Raw genomic sequence first — 23,744 nt, 5'->3', positions numbered from 1 at the left:
TTCTTTCTTTCTTATAGTGGAATATAAAAAATTATTAGAAAACTAATCTTAAAAAGCTAAGATTGAGAACAACATTGTAGAACTTAATTTATTTGAATTTTCTAAATAGTTAAATAAAATTATTTTTTATTTATTCAAATTAATATTTTAAAATAGTGCTTTATAGTGGATAGGCACGAGCACGGCCAGTTTATTGGCCTGGCACGAGCACGGCCCAGCACGATATGGGCTCGGGCCATAGACCTGACCGGGCTTAATGTTTAAGTAAATGGGCCGGCACGAGCCCGACACAATAATAAATGGGCCGGCCCAAGCACGGCACGAAGCACGTCTAGGCCCACTTAAAATGGGCTAGGCCGGCCCGTTTACCACCTCTACTTTGACCCAGTCAATGGCCCTTCTGGTTCAGCAGATCCAAATTAGCGGCGGCGCCAGTCTTCGCCGCCTCCATCATTGCTTGCTTATACTCCGGGGACTGCTTGAACAACTCCACAATGGCAAGCTCGGAGCGGGTCCTCTTAGCTTCAAGCTGGGCAACCTCACCCTCCAACTTCTTCACCTCCGCAGCTTTGGCAGCAGAGTCCCGCTGAAGAATATCAACCTTCTTAGCCTTCACCGCTAGTTGGTCCTTCAGCAGAGCTATGTCTTGCTCTAGCTGGGATACGTGGTCGTTCCGCTAAATGTCCTTCTCAATGACGACATTCAACTTGCCGCGAGCATCAAGAGTGTCGAATTCCTCCGAGGTCAAGCGCCGCTCAACATCCACCAGCTTATCCTTGGCCTCCTCCAACTCCCTCTGGAGACCCTTGATCTCCTCCCTCAGCTGCAGCTCAACCCGAGGCTGGCTCGACGCCGCCACGAACAACTCATGCAGCCCAACGGACAAATGCCCGAAGGCCGAACTAAAGGGCGATTGCTGAACAACTGTTGCGTTAACAGTCCCATCCAAACCGTCGAACCCCAGCCGCTCGCAGAGGTGGAAGAGAAACTCCCTCTCGGGGTCAGTCAGGAAGTCAGCGTAGGCGACGAAGGAGTCCAGACCACTTGCATTCACTTCCACGAACACAGCCGGGGTCCCCTTCGGCGGGGCATGTCTTGCCGTTTTCTGCTTGCGGGCTTTGATGGTCACTAGGTCGTCCGCCTCATCTTCTTCAGCGGTGTTATTTTGTAGCCATTTCCGCAACACAGCGCCTTGTGTGGTGGCCATATTGGTGGACAGTGGTGGGTCCTACGGTTCCAGGCCTGCAATAACCACTAGTTGCCTCACGGGCACCACCCTCTCCTTCTAGGGTCCATGCTAGTTGACGGGCGCCCTCTTCTTCGGTTGCACAGGAGCGGCAGGGGCCTTGCTCCCTCCAACAGCCCCTTGCTCGTCAATTGTTAATCGACTAGCAACTCCCAACTGATGAGCAAACGAAGGTCCTGGAGGTTGCGATTCCGCCAGTAGCCTTTAATCCTTCCCACGCGGCACTCTTCCTTGCACGTCAGGTTAAAACACAAGCCTGCTACACAGGAAAAAATGAGGTAATGGTTAGAACAAAATAGAAGAATTATCATAAGTAAAACCAGCGGAAGCTAGCCACAACCTCTTATGGTCACTAGGTCGTCCGCCTCATCTTCTTCAGCGGTGTTATTTTGTCGCCATTTCCGCAACACAGCGCCTTGTGTGGTGGCCACATTGGTGGACAGTGGTGGGTCCTACTGCTCCAGGCCTGCAATAACCACTAGTTGCCTCGCATGCACCACCATCTCCTTCTAGGGCCCATGTTGGTTGACGGGCGCCCTCTTCTTCGGTTACACAGGAGCGGCAGGGTCCTTGCTCCCTCCAACAGCCCCTTGATCGTCAACTGTTGATCGACTAGCAACTCCCAACCTATGAGCAAACGAAGGTCCTGCAGGTTGCGATTCCGCTAGTAGCCTTTAATCCTTCCCACGCGGCACTCTTCCTTGCGCATCAGCTTAAAACACAAGCCTCTGCTACACAGGAAAAAATGAGGTAATGGTTAGAACAAAATAGAAGAATTATCATAAGTAAAACCAGCGGAAGATAGGCACAACCTCGGATGGGTTGGAACTTCGACTTAATCATAAATGTCGGCACCCCATCATTAGACCCCGCTTGATATTCCCATCCCGCGGTAGCAATACTGAAGGTCCCCACCAAGGAGACATGGAATCCTTCAGATTCTCGACTAGCTTGGGCGCCCCCTGGCAGCCGCTCAAGTTCACTTGCCCGCTTCAACCTTAGCGCTTCACTTACACAAGCTCGTAGAAGTGAAGTACTTCCACCACGGTCGGCCCTTCACATCCTGACAAACGCCAGAGCAAGTTCATCGCCATCAACAACCTCCACATGTTGGGACAAATCTGCCCAAACGCGAGGTCAAACTCGCAAACCAAAATTTGGAGATTTGGCAGAAGGGGAAACGTCACTCACTGGCGGAAGATAGCCAGCATGCCCTGCTAGCAAAATTGACGCCCTCTCATCCTTCATCGAGGTCTTAGCTTCACAACCCCAGGCAGCCTAAACACCCGCTTCAACCGATTCACGGCGGCAACAGTCATCGCTCCTCCCGTCTCGTCAACAGGAGTACCAACGCGGAGGACCCATGCTAACTCGATCTCCTCCCCGCCATCCTCTCCCCCGCTAGCGGAACCGCTGGCAGTGCTATTGCTCGCTAACCGTTCCTCACTCCTATTGAGGGCTGCAGCTTCCTCCCCTGCCCTAAAACTATCTGGACGCCCGATACGACCCATTGCCACTTCCTAGGGTATGGTCTGTAGTGGCATGATATCTAGTGGATCAGACAGTGAGGCTCCTGCATGGGCAGATGGATGCAACGAATCAATAAATATCTTATCCGCAACACTAAGCGACACGTCAGACCCGAAATCCTCACTGCTCTAGATCTCTACAACGCTAGCCATCACAAACCCAAACCAGTCAGTTCCAACAAGATCTAAACCATCCCTATGTCAGATTCTAGCTAAGAACATCAAGAACAACCATACCCAGAAAACTCAGAAAGTGCCAAAACAAGAACACAGCGCATATAAATCCAAAAACCCAGATTCAACCATCTAGAAACTCCATAAACCTCAACTCTCTATCAAACACCTAAACCAATCCCCAAAAGTCATCCTAGACGCTCAAAACACACCAGAGAACAACAGAGATCACTTCAAATCACAAAAGCAGAAAATGACAAAGACAATGAAACAGGATCAAGATTCAGATCACCAACCTGTAAAGATGGGAACTCTGGTGCGCTTGAGGATGCTCGTCTTCGCTTCAAGAGGTTTCCTTCCTCCAAAGATCGATAACTTTACACAAATTGTAGAACTTTCTTCTCGGATCTCAGAGCGAAGCTTGAAGAATACGATACTGGTTCAAGGTGCAAAGTGTTGAACCACTCAGTTTCCCTCTCTTTTATGTCAACGTCAAACCAATCGACGTCGTCCGCTGCAAAACGACATCGCACAACAGCCGTACACGTGTACCATGACCATACTTACTCTCTGGATTAACCAAGGCGTCGCCATGGTTACAAAATCCATAATTACTCGCATTAATGGCAAGGATGCGGGCGTGCTGAGGAGACATAATCCTACACGTTAACCCAATACAGGACGGCCACGTGTCGAGCGCTGTCAGACGAAGCGTCTATCTGAAGTAACCGTTCACAAAGCAGGTATACCAACCGTCAAGCGAGAGTCTTCGCTAAGCGTAACACCACTAGAGAAACTTCTCCCTTTTCATCTTGTAAGCGAGAGTCTCCACTAAGCGCAACACCGCTAGTGGAACTTCTCCCTCCATCTTGCAAGCGACAGTCCACTGAACGGCAACCAGCCAGGTCCCCGCGACACTTCTTACCGCGTACTATCAGCGGAGGGACTTCCGCCAACAGCGATTCCAGAGTTAACGCCTCATTCTACGACGACCACCACGCGGCGTTGCAGAAGCTATGTCCCTACGGGACAGGGGGACTTGTCAATAGTCTACGACGGCCCTGATCAGGCATGTTAACCCCCGCCACTCGGGTATCAAAGATTGGGCTCGCTACCCAACACTCTCTGCTTCGCGTAGCTCCCCTCAACAAATAATAAACCGACCAAATGGAGGTCTATCTTAACCAGGGAGTCCCCCACTCCCTGGGGGGCCTAGCAGGGGCCCACCCAAAAGGGTATAAAGCGTTTGCTTAGTAAGTCCATGGTTGACAAATCACTGACGCTAATTATGCTCTTGCAAGTCTAGCAGAAGTAACGCTTCAAACCACCAGGCAACTCCCCAAACAAGATTGCCCTCCTTGACTGGGGACTTTGGGGACTTGTACTTACATGAGCATTTTCTAAGCATAATTAGGTAGAATGAACCACGCTCATGCTACCACCAGCGGTACCAACTACCACCAATGGTGTAAACTATGGAAACACAGCCAAGCAAGCTACCGCTTGAGCCCCGGCTTACCCCCAGATCACCGGTGACTTGCCGCGTCAAGATAGCATCAGAAGCTCTAGAACCTGGGACTAAAGCATATCAGTCCCACATCGAAAGCAAGGAAGAGGTCAGCCTCTTCCCAACCTATAAAATGTTCTCTCATCTCTCCTCATTAATTACGCATTTACTACTTACCTACTGTTACGTTGTCAACATAAATACATTTACTAACTTAGGCATTGGAGAAGAGAAGGCCGCCCAGCACGGTCCTCTTTGTATTTTACTTAGCGGGAGTATCGATCAAATCGCAAGTAGCAGTCCGCCTATCGAACCAGCGTTAATCAAGGTTTAACTACCGCTGAACTTTAAACATTAATAAAACCCTACACTTAAGTAAAAAAAATTAAAAAAAAAATAACAACAGATCGACCCAAAAACCAAAACCCTCACTTTTCCACTCTCTCTCGACACAAACCCGAAACCTTTGCTCTCTTCTTCGACAAAGCTCTCTCTCTCTCTCTCTCTCCTCGACAAACCCGACCTCTCCCCTCTACAAACCCTATCTCTTATTCGAAAAACCCCAACCAAAGCGCCCTCTCTCTTCGATAAAACCCGACCAAAACCTAATGGGTTATTCGAGCTCTACTCCGACCGGGCTCAAGCCAACATCAAATACAAAAATCTCACAGGTAACAACCCCCTCTCTCTTGTAATTTCTGACACTTGGTCTTCCTCGTCTTCTTCTTTTGTTTCTGAGACCTAAAATTGTGTTTAGTGTGTGAACTGATTGATTTGGGGTTTTCTGGTTCAGAGGCAATAGAAAACCTAATGGGTAACCTCTAGGGTTCTTCAGATCTTTCGACAGTGGTGTGTTGCATTTGGCGGAATCGAAATTCAGCTATGGGTAACTGAGATTTGAATTCGAACATTGGAGTTGTGGATTTGGGATTGAAGGCAAAATGTCAAATTGGGGCTAAGAAGGTTTCTGGGTAAGTGGGTATTAAGGCTTTGCAATCAATCTATTTCTAGCTATTTGCTTGATAAATTGATATGGTTAGGTTATGAGGAAATTAGATAGCTGTTTCTCAGCTTGTTTACATTTCGTGGTGTTCTTCTCTCTAATTACTAACTTTCTTCTCATTTTTGTGTGAATTTGTGTTATTAAATTGATTTGGTTCTTGGTTTCAACAGTGACAAAGTAGAGTTATGAAGCTGCTGCCGATGGGGCTCTTGGTTCATGCACTTGACTCTTCACTGCTCTTCTCAAATGACAACCTCCAAATTTTGTCAATCTCACACTGCAACCTGAAATTTGCAGGCAACTCCCACCTCCTCTGTTTCTCAATTTTTCGTTCCCTCTGTTACTTAATTCTCATACTTTGAATGCCTTTACAGGTCATCAATTCAATTTCAAGGAAAAACATCATAAGGCTAGAATTGCAACCTCCAGCTTCACTTGTTTCTCTGTAAAGCTTGCCCAGGAGGATGTAAGTATGTGGCACTTCTTCCTTGTTCGATTTGGTCATGTGAATTTGTTATTTTGAAACAAACAAACAAAAAATGTTATTTGGATAATGCAAAAACTGGAGTCTGTAGTAGTGAAAGAGAAAAGAGTGTCAGTGATTCTTTTGGCTAGAGGAAAGGGTAAAAGGATGGGTGTAAGTCCTCTTCGACATTTTCATCGAGAGTATGTAAATCCATTTGAGGATGTTACTGGCATTCAGGTCTTATCAGATAGATTGGTAATATGATAACCATTTTAACCTTACTATGTTTCCTTACTACGTTACATTTGTATAAACACATTATAATTTGGTTTTAGTTTTGGTCTTCTACAAACACACTTCTTATTAGTAATTAGGGATTATTTTTGTGTGTGTAGGTATATGACCTTATTTAGCAAAAGGCTGTTATAAGGACAATGCAGCAGCTCTTACAAGAAACTGCATTCTTTGAGAAAGCTAGGTCTTGAACCAAACCTTATTCAATTGAATATAAAAGATTGTAAGTTAATTAATCAAAACAAAAGTATGACCAACTTTATCTTTTATCTTTTATCTGTTCAGCTACTATTGGGCTTAATAGCAATTCATCCTTTTCTTGAATGTTGTTGTGGTTTGATTTGTGTTTGGTACTAGTACTATTTGGACTTATTAGTCTTAGTAAGCTGCTGCTTATTGTTCTAGTGCTTGTGACTTTTGACAAGTAAATGAATTGTATTTCATCATCTTCCTTGTACATTTTCATGCTCATGTGAATACCATGCTGAATGTGTATTTTGTGTTGCAGGTTGTCACATAAAGTTGTAAGGTATTATAAATAAGCAGCTTAGACATAGTAAGTTGCTTAATGGTTACATAAATTACTTATGGAATAATCGAGTTTTGACCTGAAATTAATTGGATGGTTTTCTGATGATAAATCCTCAGTTTGAAAGCTTAAGGTTGCTGACAATAGGAGATGCATATAATGAAGAGCAAGTAGGAGCAATGATTGACCAAATGCTTCAACAGTTCCACGTGCTTTGAGAGGGGTAAATTCAAACTTGTATTGCATTTCAGTTGCTTATTGTTATGCATTTATTGGTAGCTGAAATCTATAAAAATTGAATATAAACTTCAGTTAATTGAATATGAACTTGAACTACATAGGATCTTGTAATCTGATAATTCATGTTCACAATATATGGGAGGTGTGTCTTGAAACTTTCATTTAGTTGCTTGAACATTTACTGGGTTTACTACTCTTTATTAGTTCTCTGCTCTCTAAAAAACATATATAACACATATATGTATTATGTATATATGTAGCATAATATAGGTGTTTGTGTTTTCGTATATATATGCTTAGGACCAGAATACTACTCTTTATTCTATGTGTGCTTGTTTCTGTGTTGGATCTCAAGCTCATTTTGTTGTAGGTTGGCATAAAAGAGGATAGCTACACATTCTGTGCTCAGTTTGCTGGTTCCCTGCCATTTATTTTTGTTGTGCATTATTGAAATATTGCATCAATGGCTGTACTTATTTCTTTATTGTTGGTCAAGTCTTACTTCTCTTCAACATCTGTAAGGGCGGCTTTCAGGTGGAATTTTATGGTCATCTTATATTCTCATGATATAACCTTCAACTAGGATGTGAATCTATTCTTCTGTGAGTATAGAACCTCCTAGCTACCCATATACACACACACTCAAGATGTGCTGCTTATGAAAAACTCCAGTATATATGCTTTAACTAGGAATGGAACATCATGTTGAAATGCCTTCATCCTTCCTTGATTATAAAACTTCTTTATGCAGATAAATTTGTGTTGGCTGTATGAGCATTTCTTATTCAATTGCTCTGTTTAGCTTGTGGTAATTTTGAGTGTGCTTTTGTCTAAATGATATTATCCTTGTTTCTCAATAATTTTGGTCTTGAGAATTTGTTCTTAATGATTATTTTCTAGTACGTTGTCCTTCATTCTTTACTTACTTTCAGTTCTAAAAACAAAGTACTGAATTTGTGCGATCATGTGTAATTGAGCTGGTGCTAAAACTGATTGATATTATCAAATTGCAAACTCAATCACAGGATGTTGGGTACAAAGTTGCTTCATATATAGATTGTGCAGGAGGGGAAAGACAGTTCATGTAATCTCAATCAAGTCAAGCTGGGGTTCTTAGTTTCGTTTATGTTTTCTCCTTTTTCTCCTCTACTGGGTATATTAATTACAACAAGCTGGAGGAGAAGGCAAATGTAATTTGTGTGAATATTTGGAAAATACTTCCTTTTCATATCAATTTACTGAATTCATTTTATATATGGTGGGATTTGAATTAATTTATATAATTTGTAACAATTAGACAACAAGAATGAATGAAAAGAATTGTTCAGGATGTTATAGCACAATGGCAAAAGCTCAATGTGTAAATACATTTAATTGTTAGTCTTCACATCACACTTTTTGCCAAAAGAACTATCGTATGTATACAATGGTCACAATGGATAAAAAATAAAAATTGTCGCCTGAATAACAGTCACACAACGTTTATAAAAAAAATGACTTATGAATTGCAATCACACAATGGATTCTTAAGTTGCCTGTTGTCTGAGTAACATTCACACAACAGTTAATGTTGTATACATGGATGCCGAGTTCTTCAGACGACAGATCTCTAAATCATGTTTTATCACACGACAATGAGATATACGACAGTCAGCTCTGTATCAGACGACAGTTTTTAGCCGTCATCTGATTCAATTTTTGTACTAGTGATATACGAGAGATCGGTTAGCTGTGGCAGGAGTTTAGATGAATGATCAAGATGTTAAATTTTTTATTCTTGCTGGTCTTCCAAGTGAGTATGGTCTCACACGACAAATTATTAGAGGAAAACATGATATAACCATGAATGAAGTCAGGTCTTTATTACTCTGATAAAGAGGAAGACTTTGAATCTAGACATAGCAGAGGATTAGAAGCATTGGTTGAAAGAACTGAGTTCCAAGGAACATTTAATTCAGATATGGAGTTCCCAGACCTTGGAATTAAGGAACATTGGTGAAGCTGCAGTCAAGGCTAAAAATAGCTATCTTTATTTTCAAAGTTTGAATAAGTAGTCTTTCTGTTTTCCTAGCCTTACCCTACAAAAGGGGGATCTGCTTTCAATTGTAGACAGACTTGACTTTTATCAGAAATAAGAATTCATATTGGAGAAGAAGTTCCTCCCAATTGTCATTTAAACTCTTATCTCTCAGGTGGATTCCTAGAGTGGAGAGTTTGCTCTTATCTTCTTGGTGGATTCCTTGGAGTGGCGAGCGTAACCTATCAGTTGTCTTGTCTTGCAGTAGTAAGTTATTTCCAGCTACTATATTCCAGTATCAGTTCTGGTATCAAAGCAGATGGCTGGGAGTCGTGGTGGACGTGGTCGTGGTGGTCGCTGATTGCAAAATGATGAGTTTCGTGATCGAGACCTTGAGATCGAAGAATTAAAGAGTCAAGTGCAGGAACTTCAAGAACGTTTGGATCGATGTAATCTTCATGATACAGAAGATGAAGTGTCCAGCGAAGATGGTGATGATGAAAATCCTTTCCACCGAGCATCAAGTCGAAATTCCAGTGAAGAAGATTCTCCTCCTACTCGTCCAAGAAGAAATCGTCATCGGCAACGAGATTTTGATATCAGGGTAGACATTCCTAAGTTTGAGGGTCGTTCACAACCTGATGAGTTCATTGATTGGCTTCATACTGTGGAGAGAATATTTGATTTGAAAGAAGTTGCAGATCATCGAAAGGTGAAAATTGCTGCTGTGAAGTTGAGGAAACGTGCCTCCTCTTGGTGGGAAAAACTTAAGAGTCAGAGAGCTCAAGAAGGAAGAGGCAAGATAGTGACTTGGGAGAAGATGAAAAGAGAATTGAAGAGAAAGTATATGCCAAAAGACTATCGGCAAGATAACTTCCTCAGGTTGCACAATTTTAAACAAAAGGAGATGCCTGTAGACGATTTTACTGGAGAATATGAGGATCTCATGATTAAATGCGATCTAGTGGAGCCAGAAGAACAGACTATAGCCCGTTATCTTAGGGGTTTGAGACCTGAGATTGGTAATGTGGTTCAGTTGCAGCAGTATTGGACCTTCAATGATGTCTGTAAGTTGGCCCTCAAAGTTGAAAAATAGCATAAAGGAACTCGTGGTGGTAAATTTCAGTACTCAGGCCGTGATGCCTTAACTAGCAAAGGAAATTATTCTTATTCCAAAGTTTCACAGGCTGCCAAACCTTTATCCAAGACCTCATCTAAGGGTGAAAATGGATCTGGTCATAAGCAGCGGCCCAGTTCTTCGAGTACTAGCTCGCGTCGATGTTTAAAATGTCAAGGATTGGGACATACTGCCTTTGAGTGTCCTAATCACATAATTGTATCTCTTGTGGAAGAAGTTGAGGAGGACTCTGAAGAATAAGGATTTGCAGGGAACAATGAACCTATCTTTGATGAAGGAGTCACATATGGAGATCAAGGGACAAGTTTGGTGGTTCGTCGCAGCCTAAACACTTCTCTTGTAGAGGAAGATCAGTCATAGCAAAACAATCTTTTTCATACAAGGTGCACTGCTCATGGTAAAGTTTGTGAAGTTATCATTGATGGAGGGAGCTGCGAAAATGTGGTTGCTACTACCATGGTGGAGAAATTAAATCTCAACACTGAGAAACACCCTCGGCCTTACAAGCTATCCTGGTTATGAAAAGGAAATGAGGTAAGGGTTGACAAAAAGTGTTTAGTTCAGTTTTCAATTGGTCCAATTTATAAAGTCAAGTTTGGTGTGATGTTGTTCCCATGGATGCGTGCCATTTATTGCTGGGAAGACCGTGGCAATATGACAGAAAGGTTGTTCATGATGGGTACAAAAATACCTACACTTTTGAGAAGGAAGGAGCAAAGATTATTCTTGGTCCTACGAAGGAAATTGAAACTTCAAAAAGGCTAGAACCTGCTAAGAAATCTGATGATGTTGTGAGTAGAAGAAGCAAGAATAACAACCTGCTGTCAAGATCAAAATTTCTTGAAGAGCTTCAAGAACAGAGTGTAGTTTTTATGCTTGTGATTCTGGAAGCATCCCGGGAGCATCCACAACCTTCACCAGAGCTACAAAAGATGTTTGAAGAGTTTAGTGACATTGTCACTGAAGAAATTCCTGCTGGCTTCCCCCAATGAGAGGTATCCAACATCATATTGATTTTGTTCCAGGAGCTGTCATTCCTAACAAGGCATCGTACCGAATGAATCCTAAGGAATTTGAAGAATTGCAAAAGCAAGTAGATGAGTTGATGTCTAAGGGCTTAATAAGGGAAAGCATGAGTCCATGTGCTGTACCAGCTTTACTTGTACCTAAGAAAGACGGATCATGGAGGATGTGTGTGGACAGTAGAGCAGTGAATAAAATCACCATCAAGTACCGATTCCCTATTCCTCGGCTTAATGACTTGCTAGACCAGCTTCTTAGAGCTACAGTCTTTTCCAAAATTGATTTGCGAAGTGGTTATCATCAAATTCGCATGAGACCAGGAGATGAGTGGAAGACTTCTTTCAAGACTCGAGATGGTTTATATGAATGGATGGTGATGCCTTTTGTATTGTCTAATGCCCCTAGCACGTTTGATAACTCATAATTTCATACATTTTTATACCCTTAAATGTAGGATTCTAGGCTTAGTTCTTGTCATTTTTGAGTCATTTACTTTGTGTTTGTGTTTTGTAGCTTAAACTGAAGAAAAGAAAGAATTGGAGCTTGAGTCACGCAGGATTGAAAGGATGCTGGCCATCCTGAACTTCCAGAATTGTCTCCGTTTTTCATCAACTTCACTGATTAAATTGTACCTTCTCAGAATAAGTTAGCAGGCGAGCCTTATACCGTTGGAAAGATACGGATGTTAGCTTTCTGAGGAATTTTACGGAAGTGGATTCGCATTCTTCTGGAGGAATTTATGATGATTTAAGTGAACCTAGTTCGGGAAGGCAGATTCTGACAGATTTTGTATATCTTTTGAGAATCTGGTTTGTGAAGCCCAAGTCCATTGCTCTTAACACTTTGACGAGATAAGACTAAACGTGTCTTACATATTTGGAGTAGTTTCTTGCATTAACTTTAATAACCCTACGTTTCTTTGGAGAGAAGAAAGCTATTCCAAGTTGGACTAGAAAACTTAAGAAGCCCAAGTCAAGTAGGAATTGAAAAGGAAGATGGAAGGCAGAAAACCTAGCACGTAGAGACACAAGAGACAGCATATTCTGCAGAGAACGAGGAGAAAAAAAAGCTCTCACCATCGCTGAACGAGAGTTCCTCAATTCTTCCATTGTTTGTTTTCATGTTTTCTTCGACTCTAGTCATGTTTTTCATGGTTATGGATTGCTAAATTCCTAAGCTAGGACTGAGATGAAGCCCCTAGTATGACTATTCTACTTATTTAGTTGGTTTGCTATTGAATTTCTGGATTTCTATGTTAAACTCTTAATCACCTTTTCAATAGAACTTTTATTCAAAATCTTTGCTCGGGATCAATAAGACTTAGGTTTTGTTTATGAGTTAATTGGTTGGAAAATATGATGCTTGATCAATGAGTAGATGTTTTCTAGGGTGCCAAAAGATAATTTAATCTTGTGATTTAAGAGTTGTGAATTAAGAATACAAGTGCTTGATCATAGTCGATATTCTTGTTTGCATGATTTCCTAGTTCTTTTGTGCTTAATGGAGTTGAACATGTTTGCTTGAACCTGATCATTAAGTGGAGTAAATTATAGTTTGGCTACTTGAGTTCTATACATGATCAATAAGTTGGAATTCATAGGTTAGAAGAACTTTGGCATATGTCTAGGGTCAATAAAGCTTATGTACGGAAATCTTTAGCATGATATCTAGAGAATTCAAGGGTTATCAACTAGAGAATTGGATAGAAGTATTAGGTGGTGGATTCAATGCTTTAGCATCTTCATAATCTGCTTTCTTTAGAGTTTAAATCTCATTGCTCATTCTTGTTTTTAATTTCAGTTTTCCTTTCTTTAATTAAACCTTAATCACATCATAAAAATCAGTTTGTTTCACTTAAGTATAGCACATTTGTCATAGCAAAATTGTCTCAATCAGTCCTTGAGGGAATGACCTCGTGCTTGCACCTCTATTCTACAATTGATTCGTGCACTTGCGAGTACTAAATTAAAATTGACAACAATGTTCGTGAGGCTTATGAATCACATTTTTAAGTCTTTTATTGGTCAATTTGTGGCTGTCTACTTTGACGACATTCTCATTTACAGCAAGGATCAAAGTTTTCATCTTAGACACCTACAACAAGTGTTGTAGATGTTGCGGGAGCAAAAGCTATTTGTGAACCTAAAGAAGTGTGAGTTTCTGACCTCCCAATTAGTCTTTTTGGGATATGTTATCTCCTACAATGGAATCACAATGGATCCAACCAAGGTCGAAGCAATTGTCAATTGGCCTATTCCTGCTACACTTCATGACATTAGAAGCTTCCATGGCTTGGCTTCTTTTTATCGACGATTCATAAAAGGGTTCAGCACCATTATAGCTCCAATAACAGAGTGTTTGAAAGGAGGAAAGTTTCAATGGAATACAAAAGCGCAACAGAGTTTTGAGTTGATAAAGAAAAAAATGACAGAAGCCCCAATCTTAGTGCTTCCTGATTTCAGCAAGGTTTTTGAAGTGGATTGTGATGCTTCAAATGTGGGGATTGGCGCTGTCCTCAGCCAAGACGGTAAACCTGTTGCCTTTTTCAGTGAGAAGTTGAATCACTCTCGCACCAGGTACTCTACTTATGATAAAGAATTTTATGCCATTATTCGAGCTGTAAATCATTGGAGGCATTATCTTATTTGCAAGGAGTTCATTCTTTTTTCTGATCATGAGGCTTGAGGTTCATTAATGGACAACATAAGTTGAATAACAGACATGCTAAATGGGTGGAATTTTTGCAAGCCTATACTTTTCATATCAAGCATAAGTCTAGGAGGTTGAATCAAGTAGCAGATGCATTGAGCAGGAGACATTCCTTTCTAAATACAATGCAAGTTAAAGTTTCAGCGTTTGAAATTCTTAAGGAGCAATATGCGGAAGATCCATTCTTTAAGCAAGTCTGGACTAATTGTTCCAAGGGTCCTGTTGGCTCTTATTTGTTACAAAAAGGATATCTTTTCAAAGGAAATACACTCTGCATTCCTGAGGGGTCCTTACGAGAAAATATAATTGCTGAAACACATGCTGGAGGTTTAGCTGGACACTTTGGTAGAGATAAGACTCTTTCACTAGTCAAGGAGCATTTTTATTGGCCTCGATTAGAGCGGGATGTTGCTCGGCATATTAAAAGATGCAGAGCTTGTCATATGGCCAAAACCCAAGGTCAGAATACAGGGTTGTATACTCCTCTTGTAACGTCCCGAACCTAAATTTACCAGTTTACTAGTCATTTGGACAGTAAACGATAATTTGTTTTACTTTTACTCTTTTTCGGTAACTTTAGTGGCCCTAAAAGTCGACTTTTGTTCAGATCAGAATTTGAGAAAGTTTTCTTCACGGAAGTTGTAGATGACGTTAAACCAAGCGCGTGCATATGTGGTACGTAAAAATCGGAGCTCGTATACGAAAGTTAGAAGCGAAAATGTGAACGTTACTGTTCATGGTAACTTTCTATATATATAGAAAGTTACTGTGGTAGATTTCCATTACCGGAAATCTACCTTCTCTCTCCTCTCCCCCGAACTCTCTTCTTTCCCTTTCGGGTCCTTCTTCCTCCCTTCGATTCCGCGCATTCCGGCCACCAACCGGCGTGCAGCCGGCCACCACAAGAGATCATCCCTCCCCTCTGCACCCTAGTACCTTAGGTTGTGGCGATTTGGCCGAGAAACCTTGAATCGAAGCAAAGTTCCTCATAGGTGCAGTTTGGCTTTTTCCGGCAAATCTTCCATTTCCGGCCGTTTCCGACCACCAAATTGGGACCGTAGGAGCGCCTTGAGCCGGCGAACGTTTCCCCTAAGGCCTCTTGCTCCGATTTGCATCGTGGAGGTCGAATCGACGAAGAACATCCTAGGGTCCGAAGCTTGATTTCTGGGTTTTCTTCATCGGCTTAATCTGAGCTCTTAAAGGTAAAATTGGGACTTGTTGCAGTTGAGAAATTTGTTGGGTTTGTTGTTTTACAGCTACTGTCAATTTTTGGTGGCCATCGGAGGTGGTACCCGCCGGCGCGTGGGTCCCACGCGCCACCACTGTGGGTGGTGCGTGGAGGCGTGTTGGGCTGTGTTTTAACTCCAGTTTTTAGCCCATTAAATCCTGTAAATATTCTAGAGCTTGTATATGAAATTTGGTGAAATTTGGAGAAGCTTGGAATTAATTATGAATTTTTGAAGTTTAGGGTTTCGATTATCGAATTACGAGAATCCGGCAGTCGGATATCTCTCGGTTCTGCCTTGGAACCTTTAAATTAACGAATTGGTATTAGTGGTATAATTTGGGTTGCATCCGAGGAGAAGTGGAGATGTAATTATGAGGAATTGATTTTAGGAATCGTATTAATTTGTTGAATAAGTATTCACGGAATATAATTGTATACAGGACGACGTACCGAGCTATTGCTCGATGAAGGAACTCGTATACGTGATCGCCTAAATAGTACTGTGAGTGGACTTTTGTTTTTAAATAATGATGCATGCATTTAATTCTTGAATTAGTGCTCTATTTAATTATCATATTATCTTCTGAGCATAGGATTGTTTAAAATTTTGATTTATCTCGTGGAGTTACTTTCATTGACGATTTTCATGAAGTGATTATGAATTATTCCGGTTGTGATTTTCGGATATTAATTTTGTTATGCTCGGATTTGAAATTATGATTTATGTTGTTTTTCAATAAAGTATTTTCCAGGGTATTTTCCAAAATGGAATATTAGTTCATTATTGAACTTCCTTGCTTATTCATTATTGACCCGAGAATATTTTGGCGTGTGGGACAAGCCGTTGATTTATTGTTCTTTCCTATTTATTTATCGACTTTCGATTTTGGCATTGGGAATGCCTTGATGATGATTTTAGAATTGGTTTTGTTTCGGTTTACGGGGATTACGATTTATTATTATTTCTCGCCTTTTTGCTATTGATTTGGAGATACTTTTTGCGTGTGGGACACGTCGTTTGAATTTCTTTTACGAGAGATGGGGGAAGCCTTATGTATTTTGGATTTACTGGATTTTCGGTTATGTTTCCCTGTGCCATACTGAGGGGTGATTTTATCATGCTAGCATTGATTTTTCCGCCTTTGTGGCGCGGTGATGGGATCATCGTAGCCCTCCGCCTTTGTGGTGCAGGTTACTGTCTATGTGACAGTAATTCTGTAGTCCGGTATCCTATCGCTACACTTAGTGGCGTAAGGGTATATTACGGGAGTAATGGGAGTATTTTAGCTTGAGAAGCTATCACCCGAGCCTGGGAGGCTCACTTGTATGGCTATCATCTTCCCCTACTTATACTATTTTTGACTAGCGGGGACTAGTCTGAGTTTTCTTAACCAGCGGGGCTAGTCTTATATTTTCGAGTATTGAAATTTCAATCTTTTACTCTGTTGTTGTGGCTAGCGGGGCTAGTCGGTTTTCTAGAGTTCAACGTTTTTCGGATTATTTTTCTTAAGTGTTTTATAAATGTTGCATGCATCCGGATTTTATATATATCGAAAAATGTGGGAAAGTATGAAGTTTTATTTTGTTTTATTCATATTAAATTATTTATTTTTGTCCACTCACGCTAACGTGTTTTTCAATTACTTTCCCCTAGGCCCTTCGGTTTCAAATGCCCAGTTTGCAGGCGAAATTAGTTGAGGTCGAGCGTACATTGGAGTTGAGGCATAGACAACAGCGTGGCTTCCGCGTTTTTATTTGATTTAGGTTTCCCTTGATCACCCTTGCTATTAGATTTGCTCTGATTACCTGAGGAAATTAATGTTATTTAAGTTGTGTTTTGTGTCATATGATTTTGGTTGATGTTGTTTGGGGGAGCAGGGTGGCTCCAGGAGAATAAGGATGAGTGATTTAGAAGTGTAAATTTTCTTTCTACAGGTTTTGGGTTGTCCACTTTAGGGGAAGTTCTGCTAAATTTTTGGCAAAATTTCTTCTAAGATGGGCCCTGCAGGTCCACTTCGGATTTCAGGGTGAAATCCGGGGCGGGTCCTGTCACCTCTACCGGTTCTCACAGCTACTTGGGAAGATGTTAGCCTTGATTTTGTGATGGGTTTGCCCCGGACTCATAGGAACAAGGATTCAGTCATGGTGGTGGTTGATAGATTTTCAAAAATGACCCATTTCATACCATGTAATAAAACCAATGATGCTTCTAATGTTGCTGATTTATACTTCAAAGAAGTTGTCAAACTTCATGACATTCCAAAAACAATCACTTCTAATCGGGATTCAAAATTTGTTGGGCATTTTTGGCGTACTTTATGGAGGAAGATGGGAACCAAGCTACAGTTCAGTTCTTCTCGTCACCCTCAAACTGATGGGCAAACTGAAGTTGTCAACCGTAGCCTAGGTAACTTGTTGCGAAGTTTGGTTGGAAAGAATCTGCGTCAGTGGGACTTGATCTTGGCACAAGCTGAATTTGCTTACAACCGGTCTCCCAGTCAAACAACTAGTACCAGTCCTTTTTTTGTTGTCTATGGAAGAAATCTAATGAGTCCTTTGGACTTAGCTCCTCTCCCAACAACAGTTCAGTTTAGCAGTGATGCGGCAGAGCAAGCCAAGAACATCAAACAGTTACATGAGCAAGTGCGAAAGAATATACTCCAGAAAAATGCTAAATATTAAGCTCAAGCCAACAAACACTGGAAGCCAGCTGTTTTCAAAGAAGGGGATCTTGTGTGGATTCATCTTCGCAAAGAGAGGTTCCCTAGAGGAAGGCATGGCAAGCTGAAGCCTAGAGCAGATGGTCCTTTTAAGGTACTCCAACGTATTAACAACAATGCTTACAAGATTGAACTCCCTGGAAACTATGGTGTCCAAGCAACTTTCAATGTTGCGGATCTTTCTCCATACTATGGGAATGGCTGTGAAGAGAACTCAGTGACGAGTTCATGCGAAGCGGAAGCGAATGATAACGAGGAAGACTTTGAATCTGGACATAACAGAGGATTAGAAGCATTGGTTGAAAGAACTGAGTTCCAAGGAACATTTAATTCATATATGGAGTTCCCAAACCTTGGAATTAAGGAACATTGGTGAAGCTGCAGTCAAGGCTAAAAATAGCTATCTTTATTTTCAAAGTTTGAATAAGTAGTCTTTCTGTTTTCCTAGCCTTACCCTACAAAAAGGGGATCTGCTTTCAATTGTAGACAGACTTGACTTTTATCAGAAATAAGAATTCATATTGGAGAAGAAGTTCTTCCCAATTGTTATTTAAACTCTTATCTCTCAGGTGGATTCCTAGAGTGGCGAGTTTGCTCTTATCTTCTTGGTGGATTCCTTGGAGTGGCGAGCGTAACCTATCAGCTGTCCTATCTTGCAGCAGTAAGTTATTTCCAGCTGCTATATTCCGGTATCATACTCTCTGCTAAATTTGAGATTGAGTTGTACAACAAGGCATTATCTCTGTCCTCTTTAACTACTATTGTTACACAAAATGGGATATCAAATTGGAATACTCTTACTGCATCTTATGGTTTACCAACTGGTATCACTCATATAAATGCTTACAATGGTCAACCTATGAATTATTTGAGTTATGTTCAACCATTTGCATCTACTGGTTTTATTAGTTCTTCTCAGGCACCATCAGTTGGGTTCTTGGGTCCTTATGTCTCATCTACACCTAGTGGTACAAATTTTCAAGCTAATTTTCATGGTACAAGAATGATGAGTGGCAATGGTTTTGAGTTCCAAAGTACCAATCAGAATACTCCATTGATATACATATGTACCACTATGAGTCAAGCTCCTTATATCATGCATAACACTCCCTCTGCTGTTGGTCTTGTGAATCTCTTTAATGGTGCTTCTCAGCCTACTATAGCGCAACAACAAAGTGCTAATAATATGCCTTCTGCAAGTGTCTTTGTGGCTCAGTGCAACAAAGGGAATGTTGCATACTTATAGTATCCAAACAATGCTATTCAGTATAATAATGGCAACAATGGCTTACTCATACAGATCTATGGAAATAATTGGGCGCCTCAGTTGATCAACAGTGGCAATTTTTCTAAGAAAAACAATGGTATACAACAATAGAGCTGGCAACTTTTCTAAGCAACACAATGGTATACAACAACAGAGCACAGATCCATACACTAGGAATTTCAACTCAAACAATGGCAACACAATGTACTACTACGAAAGCTGCACTATTTGTACTGATGCTTCGGTTTCGAGTTATCTTTCTGTTATGTCACTACAATATTAAAGCAAATGGAATAGCCAGTAGAGCACTCTTTGCTAGTTGGTGCCTGTTAGAATACATAGGTTTTTTGGAGACTCCTGATATTATCTTGGGACGTTCTCTCCATGCTTATTGTACTCTGGGGTTCAGGATTTATGTCCCCCCCTGTATTTGATAGTTTCATTAATTAAGGCATAAGGGCAGCCGCAGTGGCCCGGCCTTCTCTAAAAAAAAAAAAGTTACAGTTCAGAATAATAACCCTCAGTTTCCAACCAACAACAATGTAAGGAATGGAGACAAGAACAATAGAAACACCAACTCAGGGAACTACTCCAAACCAAGGTTCAATTCAAATTAAGGTCCACTGATATACCAAATTTGTGAGAAACCTGGACATAGTGCTTATAAATGCTATCATAGAAACCCACAGCAACAAGTTTGGCTAGTTGACATGTAGAAGCAACGTGATGAATGTGCATCAGCTATTTTTGAAGGAAAATTTTTTAACAATGATAATGAAATGTTGAAGGTAGAAGCAGCTGTAAATGCAGGAGATTGTCGTAGGCACCAGTATGGTATACAACCACCAACTTGTGCAACACCTAAAGCTTTGTCTGCATCCATCTGCACTCAACCAAAAACCACCCTCCACTGCTTCTTAGCCAAATACCAATTCTTCTCAATTAAAAGTTGTCAAGCCTATTACAATTACACCTGCATACCTATTATCAGTTCCTATTCACCCTCATTTGCAGGAAGCTCTTTTCAAGAAAATTATAGCTTTGCTGACATCAGACACAAGGTTGCTTTCTTTTACTCGACATAAAAAATTGATGAATTGCAGGCAATATTATCATCCTATGAATTTGTGGCGATCACTTCCACTCATTCCTCCTGGTTGAAAACACATTCTCTGCTGTAACCTCGTGCTTGAGGATCCTATCACTAGTTTGAGAAGGGGGGGTGTAAAGACTATAGTACAGAGTCAAGATGATAAGGGTTGCAGATTGTCTACACATGTTGAGCATCTAATGGAGAGAAAGAAATTAGTTAGTAGCTGATTACTATAAGTAGTGGTCAAGTGCAATTAGAAGTGTTAAGCAATTAGGTCCTTCTGAAAAAAATCAGAAAGATATCTACGTAACTCTCAGTTTTATCTTTTCTTTCCTCTGTTTTTTCTCCATCTTAAACCTTTCACATTGGTGGCAAATGACCAGGCATTGTTGTTAACAGGGTCGGCTAAGTGTTCAGCCAAATTCTTTATCGGTCCCTTTCCAGTTACAATGGCTTGTATGAAAAATCCAAACATGGAAAACATGGCTAATCTTCCATTCTTGAGCTCCTTAACCTTAAACTCCTGCAAGGTATAATGGATCAAAACTCTCGCCTGGATATAGTGGGTTTATCACCTCACCGAGAGGTCCATCGAAAATTATGTAGCCTTCAACTGCGCCCATCAAGATAACTTGCGTCGCCCAAATTGCCAAAATGCTTTGAGCATGAACTAAGCTTGGGTTTCCTAAGTAATCTAGTCCACCCTCACTAAATATTTGGGCTCCGGCCTTGAACCAAATAGCTTCGCCGAACTTGACTCCATTACGAGCCAAGAGTTGGGGAAAACATAGCATACGACACCGAGCATGGTGGCATGGCCCATCTTGAGTGGATGACTTCAAGCTCACGGTTCTTGGCCAAAGTCTCGGGATCATCTGAAAGTTTGGCGGTATCCCAACCATAGTCACCAAGGAATTCTCCAGTAAGGTAAGAGGGGGCCTCACCAGAAAATGGACCCAAGTACTTGACACGGTCAGACCCGTACAGAATCAAGATGATAAGGGTTGCAGATTGTCTACACGTGTTGAGTATCTGATGGAGATAAAGCTAATTACTATAAGTAGTGGTCAAGTGCAATTAGAAGTGTTTAGTAATTAGGTCCTTTTGAAAACAACCAGAAAGATATCAAAGTAACTTACAGTTTTATCTTTGCTTTCCTCTGTTTTTTCTCTATCTTCAACCTTTCACGTTGGTGGCAAATGACCAGGCATTGTTGTTAACAAGGTCAGTTAAGTGGTCAGCCAGATTCTCTAGTGGTCCCTTTCCAGTTACAATGGCTTGTACGAAAAATTCAAACATGGAAAACATGGCAAATCTTCCATTCTTGAGCTCCTTGACCTTAAACTCGGCAAAAAAGCCTCTGGATCTTCTGCAAGGCATAATGGATCAAAACTCTCGCCTGGATATAGTGGGTCTATCACCTTACCGAGAGGCCCACCGATAATTCTGTAGCCTTCAACTGTGCCCATCAAGATAACTTGCGTCGTCCAAATTGCCAAAATGCTTTGTGCATGAACTAAGCTTGGGTTTCCTAAGTAATCTAGTCCACCCTCACTAAATATTTGGGCTCCAGCCTTGAACCAAACAGGTTTATTGAACTTGACGCCATTACGAGCCATGGGTTGGGGAAAACATAGCCTAGGGCACCAAGCATGGCGGCGTGGCCCATCTTGAAGGGATGACTTCAAGTTCACAGTTCTTGGCAAAAGTCTCAGGATCAGCTGAGAGTCTGGCGGTATCCCAGCCACAGTCACCGGGGAATTCTCTAGTAAGGTAAGAGGGGACCTCACCAGAAAATGGACCCAAGTACTTGACATGATCAGGCCCGTACCATAGGCTGCCGGAGGAGACAGTCTTTGACTTGGATGTAGTTTTGCACATTGTGACTCGGCCTTCACCATTAAGGTTAGATGAAGTTGGACTGAGTTTCGCAGCTAGAGAAGGGGAGGAGAGAGCCATTGCTGAAGAAGCCATCTAAAAAAAGATGAACTATTTGACTATTGAAAATGGTTTTGTCTATCAAACAATGTAAAAGGCCTAGTAGTGATTGTTTATGTTTGGGTATAGAGACCTTAGTGGGTATATGTATAGATTTGGTGCAAGGCAATACTTATTTTTCTGAAATCTAATATTTGGTATCTGATATATGATATCTTCATCTCTGTTCTCATTGGTGATATGATGTTCGAAGATTTTCATGTCTGGCTGGCCTTGGATCCAATTGGCTCGATGCACTCCACTAAGCTAGCTAGGATATGTAGTTCCAAAAATAGAAAGAAAATGAATAAATCATGAGTATTGGATTTTACATGCTTTCATCATCCCTAGCCAATAGAATTTACTCTTACGTACTCTATCTGGCAATGTGAGAGTAATGGCTTCATTTCCAGTTGGCTTGATATGCTCCACTAGCTAGTTGGCAGTTTAGCAACAACAACAGGAAAAGAAGAAGAAAACCAAATTAACAACGGAAAGATTATGATTATATGTTTTGGATATTGGGATATTCTATATGCCTTGATCACATCCAATAGAATTCTCCCCACTTTTTGGATGAGAATAATGATCACTTCTAGGTCATATGAAATTAATTTGTAGCACAATGCACTGGTATGATAAGATGAACATAAGCTAAGCTAGGGATTATTTAGCAAGAAATAATAATCTAATATTTTTTTTTATAACAATTTAATCCAAGAGTAAAGAAACAATTCTTTTATAAAATTATCTGACCTAGCCGCTTGTGCTACGGTTACTTTCTTGAAGCAAGAAAGCCAATTCAAGCATTAATAGATCTTGATATTCTTAGTTGGAATTGCAGAGGAATCTGCAATGATGCTACGACGAGGGCGCTGAAGGACTTGTGTGCTTAGAATCACCCACAGATTGTGTTCTTATGTGAAACAAAGATCAGCAGGTTGGATGACTTCGAAAGCCTACGTCGTGCGTTAGGTTTTGCTCATGCACATGAGGTTTTGAGCGCGGGCCAAGCAGGTGGCTTGGGGCTTTTCTGGAGTGATGATGTAAAGATTGAAATTGTACCAAATCGGAGTATCACATTGATGCAGTGGTTGTGGGGGATGCTGGGGCTCCGTCATGGTGTCTAACGGGATTTTATGGGTATGCCCGTATTGGTGAGAGAGATAAATCATGGCAATTGCTGCGTGACCTTTCCGACATGGATTCTCTGCCTTGGGTGGTGTTAGGGAATTTTAATGAGATCCTGAATAGTGGGGAGAAGATTGCCGGACCATTGCAGCCGGAGAGGCAAATGCGAGGATTCAGGGAGGCGTTAAGGTATTGTGAACTACTAGATCTAGGGTTTCAGGATTCAATGGCTACATGGGGGAACTTTGATACTTTGTTGTGGTTGGATCGGGATGTTTGTAATCCTTCATGGGTTGATATTTTTAACCATGCTAGGGTATTGCATTTGGCGCCGTCTGACTCTGATCATGTTTCGGTATTACTAAGAGCGAGTACTGCACCACGGATTGCAAGACGTCGGGCTCACCGCTTCAAATTTGAAGCATTTTGGTTGTAGCACCCAGAGTGTGACGG

General features: G+C 41.2%; 2 pseudogenes; both read right to left on the bottom strand.

Moving 5' to 3' along the window:
- The window catches only part of LOC112184620, a 33,151-nt pseudogene extending 11,978 nt beyond the window's left edge, over nucleotides 1-21,173 (bottom strand).
- Nucleotides 21,174-21,359: 186 nt separating this feature from the next.
- Nucleotides 21,360-22,157, bottom strand: LOC112188825 (annotated as a pseudogene).
- Between the last annotated feature and the right edge of the window lie 1,587 nt (nucleotides 22,158-23,744).

Source organism: Rosa chinensis, chromosome 2 (assembly GCF_002994745.2).
Source record: "Rosa chinensis cultivar Old Blush chromosome 2, RchiOBHm-V2, whole genome shotgun sequence".
Classification (NCBI taxonomy): Eukaryota; Viridiplantae; Streptophyta; class Magnoliopsida; order Rosales; family Rosaceae; genus Rosa; species Rosa chinensis.
The sequence above is the reverse complement of the archived record's forward strand: the minus strand, read 5'-3'. Positions and strand labels throughout refer to the sequence as shown.